Here is a 13,312-nt window from a genome sequence, read left to right as displayed (position 1 = left end):
ACCAGGCTCACCTTCATTCTTGCTCAGAGAGCTAACTGTTGGACTATCCTCATGAGACCACAGGTGCAGGTTGAGAGAGAAAAGATAGGGGAGCACGATTGGGGACCATGAGCATTTGGAAACTACATCATGTGACATGCTGTGTCTTCAGGATCTCCTCAGACCCCATCTCTTCTATCCTTCGATGAAAGAGTATCACTGTGCATGAAAAATATAATGGCTTAGTTATTCAAGTAACACAATGATTTGTGTTTTTATGTTTATTTTTTGTATATTTGTATTGGAGTTCAATTTGCCAATATATACGATAACACCCAGTGCTCATCCTGTCAAGTGCTGTCAAGGGTCTTTTTGAGTCCACACAAATCTTAAGATTATTGGTTCCAACTCTCTGAAGAAAGTCCAGGGTATTTTGGGTAAATAGGGATTGCATTGAATGTGTAAAATGCCTTGGGGAGCATTGAGATTTTCACAATATGAATTCTTCCAATCCTTAAGCATGGAATAATTTTCCATGTCTGTGTGTCTTCCTCAACTTTTTTCAGAAGCGTTCTATTGTTTTTGGTTATAGATCCATTACCTTTTTTGTTAGGTTTATTCCTAGGTACCTTATGCTTTGGGTGCAATTGTAAATGGTATTGATTATTTCTCTTTCTTCAGTCTCATTGTTAGTGTATAGAAATGTCACTGATTTCTGGGCATTGATTTTGTATCCTGCTACACTGCAGAATTGTTGTAGGAGTTCTAGAAAACTTGGGGTGGAGTATGCAAGGAGAGACAGTTTGACTTCTCATTGCCAGTTTGAATTCCTTTAATAACTTTTTGTTGCCTGATTGCTGAGGACAAGACTTTAGTACTATGTTGAGTAGTAGTGGTGAGAGTGGACATCCTTGTCATGTTCCTGATCTTAGGGAAAAGTCTCCCAGTGTTTCCCCATTGAGAATGATATTTGCTGTGGGCTTTGCATAGATGACTTTTAAGATACTGAGGAATATTCCCTCTATCCCTACACTCTGAAGATTTTTTTGTTTTTTTTTTTTAATTTTTGTATATTTTATTGGAGTTTCATTTTCCAACATATAGCATAACACTCGGTGCTCATCCTGTCAAGAACCCCCTCAGTGCCCATCACCCAGTCACACCATCCCCCCGATCACCTCTCTTTCCACCACCCCTTGTTAGTTTCCCAGATTTAGGAGTCTCTCATGGTCTGTCACCTTCACTTATATTTCCCACTCGCTTTCTCTACTTTCCCCTATAATGCTTTTCACTATTTTTATATTCCTCAAATGAATGAAACTAAGTAATATTTCTGCTATTCTGAATGACATAATTCATTCAGCATAATACCCTCCAGTTCCATCCACGTCGAAGCAAATGGTGGGTATTTGTCATTTCTACTGGCTGAGTAATATTCCATTGTATACATAGACCACATCTTCTTTATCTGTTCATCTTTCCACGAACATCTTTTCGAGGCTCCTTCCTCAGTGTGGCTATTGTGGACATTGCTGCTATAAACATTGTGGGTGCAGGTGTCTTTATCTCTCACTTCATTAGTATCTTTGGGGTAAGTCCCAGTAGTGCAATTGCTGGAATGTAGGGCAGGTCTATTTTTAACTCTTTGAGGAACCGCCACACAGTTTTCCCGAGTGGCTACCCCAGTCCACATTCCCACCATCAGTGCAAGAGTGTTCCCCTTTCTCCACATCCACTCAAACATTTGTTGTTTCCTCAGGAATGGTTTATATATTGTGCCCAATGATTTCTCTGCATTCATGGAGAGGATTATATGGTTCTTGTTTTTTTCTCTTGTTCATGTTATCGATCATGTTGTTTGTTTTACGAATATTGAACCAATGTTGCATCACAGGGATAAATCCCATTTTGTCATGGAGAAAAATCCACTTAATATACTGTTGGAGCCTATTGGCTAATAAGTTGTTGAGAATTTTTACTTCCATGTTCAAACAAAATCCTAGAGGAGGACACAGGCAACACCCTTTTTGAACTTGCGACAGCAACTTCTTGCAATATACATCTATGAAGGCAAGAAAAACAAAAGCAAAAGTGAACTATTGGGACTTAATCAGGATAAAATGCTTCTGCAGCCAAAGAAACAGTCAACATAACTCAAAGACAACCTACAGAATGGGAGAAGATATTTGCAAATGACAGTTAAGATAAAGGACTACTATCCAGATCTGTAAAAACTAATTAAACTCAACAGAAAAGAAACAAACAATCCAATCATGAAATGAGCAAAAGAAACGAACAGGACAGTCCAGGTGGCTCAGCGGTTTATTTTTTAATTTTTTTAATAATAAATTTATTTTTATTGGTGTTCAATTTGCCAACATATGCGATAACACCCAGTGCTCATCCTGTCAAGTGCTGTCAAGGGTCTTTTTGAGTCTACACAAATCTTAACATTATTGGTTCCAACTTCTGAAGAAAGTCCAAGGTATTTTGATAGGGATTGCATTCAGTGTGTATATTGCCCTGGGTAGCATTGAGATTTTCACAATATTAATTCTTCCAATCCTTGAGTGTGGAATAATTTTCCGTCTCTGTGTGTCTTCCTCAACTTTCTTCAGAAGTGTTCTATTGTTTTTAGGGCATAGATCCATTACCTTTTTTGTTAGGTTTATTCCTAGGTACCTTATGCTTTTGGGTGCGATTGTAAATGGTACTGATTATTTATCTTTCTTCAGTCTCATTGTTAGTGTATAGAAATGTCACTGATTTCTGGGCATTGATTTTTTAATCTTGCCACACTGCCGAATTGCTGTAGGAGTTCTGAAATCTTGAGGTGGAGTATGCAAAGAGAGACAGTTTGACTTCTTCTTTGCCAGTTTGAATTCCTTTAATAACTTTTTGTTGCCTGATGGCTGAGGCTAGGACTTCTAGTACTATGTTGAAAAGCAGTGTGGTGAGAGTGGACATCACTGTCGTGTTCCTGATCTTAGGGAAAAGTCTCCCAGTGTTTCCCGATTGAGAATGATATTTGCTTTGGGCTTTGGGTAGATGGCTTTTAAGATGCTGAAGAATGTTCCTTCTATCCCTACACTCTGAAGATATGTTTTTTTTATTTTGTATATTTTATTGAAGTTCAATTTGCCAACATATAGCATAACGCTCGGTGCTCATCCCGTCAAGAGCCCCCTCAGTGCCTGTCGCCCAGTCATCCCCAACCCCCTGACCACCTCCCTTTCCACCACCCCTTGTTAGTTTCCCAGAATTAGGAGTTTCTCATGGTCTGTCACTCTCACTGTTATTTCCCACTCATTTTCTCTCCTTTCCCCTCTAATCACTTTCACTATTTTTTATATTCCCCAAATGAATGAAACCAAATAATATTTCTGCTTTTCTGATTGACATACTTCGTTCAGCATAATACCCTCAGGTCCATCTACGTTGAAGCAAATAGTGGGTATTCTTCATTTATAATGGCTGAGTAATATCCTATTGTATACAGATACCACATCTTCTTTATCCATTCATCTTTTGATGGACACCGAAACTCCTTCCACAGTTTGGCTATTGTGGACATTGTTGCTATAAACATTGGGGTGCAGGTGTCTCTATCTCCCACTTCATCTGTATCTTTGGGATAAGTCCCAGTAGTTCAAGTGCTGGGGGATAGGGTAGCTCTATTTTTAACTCTTTGACAAGCCTCCACACAGTTTTCCAGAGTGGCTGCTCCAGTTCACATTTCCACAAAGAGTGCAAGAGCATTCCCCTGTCTTCCTATCCACTCAAACATTTGTTATTTCCTCAGGAATGGATGATGTATTGTGTCAAATGATTTCTCTGCATCTATGAAGAGGATCATATGGTTCTTGTTTTTTTCTCTTGTTTCTGTTATCAATCATGTTGATTGTTTTACTAATATTGAACCAATGTTGCATCACGGGGATAAATCCCATTTCGTCATGGAGAAAAATCCACTTAATATACTGTTGGAGCTTATTGGCTAATAATTTGTTGAGAATTTTTACTTCCATGTACAAACAAAATCCTAGGGGAGAACACAGGCAACACCCTTTCTGAATTTAGCCACAGCAACTTCTTGCAAGATACATCTATGAAGGCAAGGAAAATAAAACCATAAATAAACTATTGGCACTTAACCAGGATAAAATGCTTCTGCAGCAAAAGAAACAGTCAACAAAACTCAAAGACATCCTACAGAATGGGATACGATATTTGTAAATGACATTTCAGATGAATGACTAGTGTCCAAGATCTATAAAAACTACTTAAACCCAACAGAAAAGAAACAAACAATCCAATCATGAAATGAGCAAAAGACATGAACAGGGCAGGCCAGGTGGCTCAGTGGTTTAGTGCCACTTTCACCACAGGGCGTGATCCTGGAGACCCAGGATCAAGTCCCACGTCAAGCTCCCTGCATGGAACCTGCTTCTCCCTCTGCCTGTGTCTCTGCCTTTCTCCCTTGCCTCTCTGTGTTTCTAATGAATAAATAAATAAATCATCATTTTTAAAAAAGACATCAACAGAAATTTAACAGAGGAATACATACACATGGCCAACCAGCCATGAGAAAATGCCCCACATCCCTTGTCATCAGGGAGATACAAATCAAAACCACAATGAGATCCCACCCCACACCAGTGAGAATGGTGAACATTAACAAGACAGGAAACAACACATGTTGGAGAGGATGTGGAGAACGGGGAACCCTCTTGCACTGTTGGGGATGTGAACTGGTGCAGCCACTCTGGAAAACTGTGTGGAGGTTCCTTAAAAGGTTAAAAATAGATCTGCCCTATGACCCAGCAATTGCAATGCTGGGGATTTACCCCAAATATACAGATTTTTGTGAAATGGCAGAACAGCTGCACCCCAATGTTCATAGCAAATATGTCCACAATAGCCAAACTGTGGAAGGAGCCTTGGTGTCCATCAAAAGATGATGGGTAAACAAGATGTGGTCTATGTATGTAATGGAATATTACTCAGCCATTAGAAATGTCGAATACACCATGTGCTTCAATGTAGTTGGAACTGGAGGGCATTATGCTGAGTGAAGTAAGTCAATAAGAGATGGACAATCATCATATGGTTTCACTAATATGGGGAATATAAGAAATAGTGAAAGGGATTATAAGGGAATGGAGGGAAAATGAGTGGGAAATATCAGAGAGGGAGACAGAACACGAGAGTCTCCTAACTCTGGGATACAAACAATGGGTAGTGGAAGGGGAAGTGGGTGGGAGGATGATGTGACTGGGAGACCGGCGTTGAGAGGGGCAATTGATGGGATGAGCACTTGGTGTTTTACTATATGTTAGCAAATCAAACTCCAATAAAAATATACAAACATAACAAGCATAAAAAAAATCCAAGATCAGATTGCTTTATCTATGAATTCTACCAAATATCTTAAGAAGAATTAAGGCCAAAACATCTCAAAACCTTCCAATCAATGAAAATGGTACATGATCAAATTCATTTAAGGAGGCCAGGATGACTCTGACGCCAAAGCAAGTCAAGGACCCCACAGAAAGGGACTCATGCACAATATCTCAGATGCACATAAACACAAAAATCCTGGCATCCTGAATGCAACAGCACATGGAATGGATCATACAAGATGACCTAGAGAAAACCAGCCCTGGAATGCAAGGATCCTTCAATATGCCCAGATCATAAATGGGGCCCACTATAGTAACAGATTGAACAATTGGATGTACATCATCCTTTCCTTTGATGCCTACAACCATTTAACAAAATCCAATAGACTTTTATCTTCAAAACATCTTAACACTCAAGGCATAAGATGATTTTTGTCAACAAAATAGTGGTGATTTCCATAAAAGCCACACCAACATCATATCTGACAGTGAAAAACTGAAGCCTGCCAGTCAAATCAATAGCCAGGCAAGGATGCTGATTCCCAGCATGAGTATTCAACATGGTATCATGAAGGACAATAAACTTGACACCACAAACATGTCAGCTGGTCCCCTAGGTTACTGTGAATAAGAGTCACCTGGTAACACCCAGAGGAGGCACACGGAGCCTCCTATATCTCCGTGATGGCAGGAAATAAATCACACATTGGATGTTCTTGTCTCTGCACCAGGAGGTGAGAATTATCCTCAGCACCAGAATAGGGAACTTAGGGCCCAGAAGGCTGGACCAATATCCCTTGTCATTTCCCTCACTAACTCACTGACCCAAACCCAAATCTCCTTAAATATCACCAAACCCAATGTCTTCTTGTCTAAGAGCCACAACAACTGCCTACTTTGGTCGTTTTCTGGGTGTAGTACCCTAGGTATCCCATACACTTGCAAAATGAAGTACATTTTCCCCTAGATATGTCTTATTTCTACTGAGTTGGTAGACCAGACAAAGAACCCAGGAGAAGAGAAGGAAAATCTTTCTGCCACAACAATGGGAGGATCTAGACAGGAAATTTAGGGAATGATAGAAGGGTACTTACATCAAAATAGAAGGAAAATTATTTTTTTCCATATGACATTATTTCTATAAAGTCAAACTCTACAAACTCCACAAACAAATTCTTAGACAAATGAATTATTTTAGGGAATCAAGAAATACAAGAAACATGGAAAATAAAGCCATGTTTCCACACACTAATGTGCAATCATATAAAAGGAAATTAACAAAATAATCCCACTGACACTGGCATTAAGATTAAATGGATTTAATTAGGATTTAACGTCAGGATGAAGGCAAAACACTGAATACAAAAATTACCTACATTGGTAGGAGATTTTTATTTTTTTATTTATTATTTTCTTAATGAGAGGCTTTTCAAAAGACATAAAGAGATGAAAAGGAAAATCTGTTCACAGATTAGCAGACTTCATATAGTCACAAAAGATTACACACTGTTGCCTGCAGATGTAAAGCAATCCTTGTTAATAACACATAAAGGATCAAATCTAATTCTAGTTCTCATTGTATACTCAGATGATATGCAAACAGGGCCCTCTCTCCACTGATTAAACCAATCCATTCCTGATCCTGCAGCTGGGAGAGGAGCCCCAGCCCCAGGATCTCCAACTGACCCCATTCGGGGATCAGGGCAGAACACAGGCAACTCACCATGGAGTTTTTGCTCACGTGAGTTTAACTTGTGGCAATTTTAAAAGGTAATATCTAACACCTCTGCCATCCTATCCCATAGTTTACACATTAATGTAGCTGAGAGTGCAGTTGTGTCAGGAAGTTAAGTCCACCCATCATAACTCAGCCAGTGTGGCAGGCCCAAATGAACTTAACATGAGAAGTGGCCCAGCTTTGTCCAAAATAAGCATGATTTGTGCATTTATCTCCTTTTCTCATACTTGCACATCCAGGACTTTAATCATGAGAGGATGAAGGAGAGGACGGAGCACCGAGATTCCATAACACAGTGGAGGCCCAGGACCTAGGTGGAGGTTTGATGAATGTGTAAGCAGGCTTTGGGGCAGAAGGTTGTTCTACCTGCAACACAACCCTCCCTCCTGACTGTGTCCAGAACCCTGGTCAGCTCTTTAAAGACATTCTCCACATGGGAGCAAGAGGAGCCAGGGCTTATTGAATGAGATCCCAGAGAGAACATAGACGTCTCAAGGGGCACTGCAGACCCTGCTCCCAGGAAATCCCCAGGAACTTGGACTCACCTTCCCCTTTCCCAATTTCATAAAAAGTAACGTCACATGTGCACGGCCTCAGCTGGGAAATAGATGGTGCCCAGCCCTCATGTATTTGCCTTTTGGTCCTCCTCACCTAGGACTTACCAATTTTCTTCATTTCTTACATTTTCTTACATCACTTCCATGGATTCATGACGTCATGTACTCAACCTTCTGCACTGCGGTCCCTGCTGTCCTGAGAGCCAGGTACCATGGAAACTAGAATAACACTTACAATCATAATAACACCTATGGTCAAGCCAAAAGGATCATTTACTCACAAAGGGCACATATGGTTCTTGGGAGGAACACTCTCAACTTAGTTTGAAAGGGTAGGGTCATTGTCCCCTTCCCACACGACAGGAGACACAGAGCCCCAACTACGCAGACACTTCCATTGTTATTAGCTCCAAGATGAGCCCCCACCACCTTCTAGTCCCTAATTCCACATGGGAAATACGAGGATCAGGGGGCATCTGTACATGTGCTTATATGCTCCGTCTAACCATCCTGGTTCTTCACCTTGATTTCTCCATCCTCTGTGCTCCTCATGGACAGGTCCCTGCATGTTCCCTGAAGATTTCATGAATTATAAATCTATTACAGGGAAGTAATTCATCCCTGTTGCACATTCTATCATTCTCTCTCCCTCCTCTGCTTATGCCCCTCACCTCCAAGCTTGAACACATATGTTAGTAGAGGAAAGAGTCTCAAAGCATTAAAACTAGCAAGCTCACGTTGTTTGACTTTCTATGTCTCAGAGAAATCCTGATATGATTAAGAGTTACTTTTTGATTTTCCTGTTGATGTATCAATTCTGTATTCATTAATCCTTATCTGGACATTTTTTGTACTCTAATATTAGCAGGTACACACATAATTAGCAATGATGGACTACTCATTTAAACTTTGCACTGAGGTGAGGGGCTCAGCCTAAGGAAAGAGGTTACATTCCTATTTCTCTGAACACCCACAGATTTCTGCTGGCAGAGCTGATCATTTCCTCTTGTCCCCAAGTATGGGACATGGTCCCTCAGTGGTGACCTTTTCTCTCATGTTCCAGCTCCACTTGGAAGGCAAGGAAGCCCCCAATCTTGCAACCAGCTCTGCACCAGTTACAGAACACAGCTTTCTTACTGTATGTCTTGTGTTCAAGGAATGATACTGGCCCTCTGGAGTCCCCTGTGTAGGTTCCAGCTGAGACCCAGTCCCTCTGAATCACAGGCATTTACTCATGAGAATATTTGATGCCCCTCTGTACACAGAACCAACACACCAGTGTCTCAAAAGGGATTAGAGTTGAGGGGCTATAGGATGCCAATCTGTCTGAGGAGGAGATTGAAGGGGTTCAGTGAAAAAGTGACACCACCCGAGGACAGGTCTCTCAAGATTCATACCGACCCCAGGTCCCTATGTCATGGACCTTGGACATTCCTTCCTTTTCATAGGGGTCTTGGCCAATACTTCTATCTAGCCTTGGTCTGTTGGCATAACAGGAATGTCTATGAAGGTTCTGGCAGAAGCACAGATCCAGGAGGACCTGCTGCCTGAGGTGCAAGGAGCAGGTGTCAGGAAGAGGGCCAACCAGCAGGATGGAGTCCCATGAATGTACAGAAGCAGAGCTTTTGGGCAAAGAGTTGTCATGAGGAAGCTGTGGCGACTCTCAGAGAGCTGACCCCATTCACCTGCCCCTCTTCTGTCCCACCCACCAGGTAACCTGGAGCATCTCCTGAGTCACCTGACATGGTGCAGCTAGTTATGCTCCTCCAATTATCAGAGTCACCACTTCCACAATCATGGGGTCACCACGCCCTCAGCTGTAGGCCCGGGATGGTCAATGCATGATGTCTCCTGCCCCTCCTCTCCTCCAGGACTATGTTTACACTTGGTGGTGTCCACCCTAAACCACAGCAGTCAGCACAGCCCAGGGTCCCTGCACTGACCATGTCTCCTGTATGATGGGGATGAAACCAGTGCCTGGCCCAGGTTGGAGGGGACACACACCTGAACACATTAATATGCTATTTGCACAGCCCAATTGATCAGGATTGTGAGAACAACCTGGAGGATCATACACTGTGGTAGTGACCAGAATGCCCCCAGGCCCCGAAGCACTGCTCACCATGAAGAAGGCACATGGGAACCATAAACACACAACATCAAGCTCTAGTGTGGAGGTATTGCATCCAAACCAGAAGCAGATTCATCTCCTCCACTCTGGTTTTTATGTGCAGCTCTACTCTTCTTGAAACTTGACATACACATGAGCCCATCTGCACAGCTGAGACAAGAACTGATCTCCAAGAGGGAAACCCCCACTTCAGAGATCCTCCCCCATCACTCAGGTAGAAGACACTGATCCAACATTCAGCAGTCCAGGAGCCCTCTTTCTGCATTATACCATTTATTTGCATCTGGGGAGCCTTCCTTGTCCAGTGACGTCCATGACCTCAAATCGGGGCCCTGGCTGTTCCTCTGGCAAAGGGGATGCCCACAGCATTGATGTTTACTGAGACCTCCCTGTGGGTATGCAGCACAGTCCTGGAAGCAATGACATGGTGTGTCAGCCTGGGAATTATCATCTAAGGGGCAGGGCTCGGCTCTCGTATCCACAGACTTGAAGGACCCCAGGCATTGGGAGGACAGACAAACCCAACATGCACACACTTTCCTATCTCTGCTTGAATCATATTTTCTTTAGTTGTGTTGACTTGAAACAATCCACACAACCAGGCCCAGGGTCCAGGTGGAGGACACTGCCCATGAGCTGGATGCAGGGAAGAAGGGCACAATGGGATTCTGACTCCAAATATCAGCTACAGTGTGTGTGTGTGTGTGTGTGTGTGTGTGTGTGTGTGTGTGTGTGTCTTATTGGACAGTGGAGTTGCAGTGCCCTGTGAGTTGCATGTGTCTTCATGAGAAGATAGATGTGACCTTGAGGAACCTAAAGAAGATAAGGGGCTCTCCAAAGCCCTGAAAGTTCCTGGCCTCATGGTGAGTGTGGACTGTGAGTGCATCTGGGGCTACAGGGAAGTGTCTACACCAGAAGTTCAGAGGTCCCTTGCTTGGGGTCTCCCTGCAGACTGTGCATAGCTAGGAACCGAGATCACTATTGCAGGACATGTTATCTGAGCACATGGTGTTATGGGAGGAACTCTCTGAAGGCACAACACACCCATTTTGGGGTCAGAAAGATTTCCCTCATTCCCTTTTAGGTTCTTAGGATGGGTTAAAAATTACTTGGACATAAGCCAAACAGGAGAAAAATAGTATTAATCTTGCATGTATAGCAGCTTGTAAAATATAAAGAAACAGAAATGTGAGCAAAGTAGAAAGGACTTACATCTATATAAAAGGTGGGGATTTGATGGCATGACAACAGATAGAAATGTGGATTTGAAGGCTTGACAACAGATAGAAATGTGGGTTTGTTACTCCTTACTGGAGAAGTAACGTTTGTTTTACAGCTTTTTGTACCTAAAATCCATTTCTTGTGGTAATAAAATGTTTCTTCCTGGATCAGGGAGGAAGACTTTCCTTCGGGAGACTTGATTTCACCTCAGAGGTCGAGACTGTCAGTATATATCTGCATTGGTTCTTTCTTGAGGAGTATAAATTCCCAGAACAGATTTGGGGTGTCATGTTCTGCACCAATTCACAATGTACTACTGGAGTAGAGACACTGCAGTAAATACCCTTTGAGCCCAGACTGGGTCCTCCAAGCAGAATTGGGGTCTGGGCTACAGGGGGCGCTCAGGACCACGCAGCACAAGGCTGCTTCCCCAGGAACAGGTGCACAGGGATCTGGGGAAGGCTTCCTCGGAGAAGTTGGGGTTGCTTTGTTCGAAGAACTACCTAAAATGCAGGTAGGAGAGGGAGTGCTACAGGGTGTGTAATGTTTTTTTATATAAAATATTTCTATAAATAATACCTAAATTAAAATTTATAGATGGACAAAATATAGAAATATGTGATTACTAACAGTTGACTCTATCAATAACTACATGAAATTATATTTAAATTTCAATTCAGGGGATCCCTGGGTGGCGCAGCGGTTTGGTGCCTGCCTTTGGCCCAGGGCGCGATCCTGGAGACCCGGGATCGAATCCCACGTCGGGCTCCCGGTGCATGGAGCCTGCTTCTCCCTCTGCCTCTGGCTCTGGCTCTGTCTCTGCCTGTGTCTCTGGCTCTCTCTCTCCTTCTATCTCTCAAGAATAAATAAAATCTTTAAAAATAAAAATAAAAATAAATAAATAAATTTCAATTCATGTATTGTACTCATTTTATTAGAATATCCCTTAGTCAAAATCATTATCTGCCTGTCTTACAAACGTGATGATATCACCCTCAGATCACATCTGCACTTGTCTGTCTGCAAGGTTTAGAATTTCTCCCAGGATGAGCAGAAACTGTCTTCCCCCAAGTGAGTCCAAGCCCCAGATGTCTCTTCCTTCTTCGATCATGAGGTTTCTCCAGGATCTCATGGCTGCTCACTATCCTCAACCAGCTCTGGTCCCAAACATACAAGATGATGCTTAATTCATAGCAATTTGCTTCTCAGGACTTTATAGGATGGCATCTATCTGAAATTACTTTACCCCACAAGAGGTAGTAACATGAATTTTTAAGGGTTCTCTTGAGGAACTGGACCCATAGCATGTTGGCTCCCATGACTTAATAGGCTGAGAGGTCCTTGATCTACATTCATGAGGTGGGGACCCAGGGAAGCCAGTGGAGTAATTCTCGTCTGACTCTGAAGTAATCTCTCATTAGAGAATTTGGAGACATGCATGTGTAACTGTCTCCAAGGCAGGAGGACATGAATGTTTCAAATCAAACCTCCAGGCAGGAAGAATGATGGAACTCTTCATCCTTCTGCTATTTATTCTATTCAGAACAACTCAGGCATCCCTTTTTCTTTTTCTTTTTTTTTTTGAAGATTTTATTTATTTTTTCATGAGAGATACAGATACAGTCACAGAGACGGGGCAGTGAGAGAAGCAGGGTTCATGCAGGGAGCTCAATGTAAGACTTGAACCTGAGACTTCAGGATGACCTGAGCTGAAGGCAGATGCTCAACCACTGAGCCACCCAGGCATCCTGAGTGTCTGTTGTTTAAATCCACCCAGTTCTTGTACAATGTTACAGCAGCCAGAACAGGGTACGACTCCAGTGACACATGGATCCAAGTAATGGTGCTCTGGCATTTCCACAAGTTGTGTCTCTGTTGACCTTCAGGGATTTGACTGGTATCAACTCCTTCCAGAGTTGTGATATACTGACTGCGGGGAGGTGTGTGCCTCACCACTGGGAACAATGTTGGTCCCCCATGTCCCCAACCTAATACCTACCTGTGTCTGTCACTCTCCCTCCATAGACGAGGGGGGTTTCCAATGGTGAGCTCATTACTGGAAATCCAGAAACACCTACAATAACTATTTATTCTTTATATATATATATATATATATATATATATATATATATATATATATATATGTTTATATGCAGTCATTATCTAGAGTGTTTCTACACCATCCTGGTGGCATGACCTGGTGTTGACAGTATCTTTCAGCTCTTCCATCCTATCCATAGTTTACACGTGAAGTCACTGGTGGAGATACTGTTTCAGGAAGTAA

This window comes from Vulpes vulpes, chromosome 6 (genome assembly GCF_048418805.1).
Source record: "Vulpes vulpes isolate BD-2025 chromosome 6, VulVul3, whole genome shotgun sequence".
NCBI classification, from domain to species: domain Eukaryota; kingdom Metazoa; phylum Chordata; class Mammalia; order Carnivora; family Canidae; genus Vulpes; species Vulpes vulpes.
The sequence above is the reverse complement of the archived record's forward strand: the minus strand, read 5'-3'. Positions refer to the sequence as shown.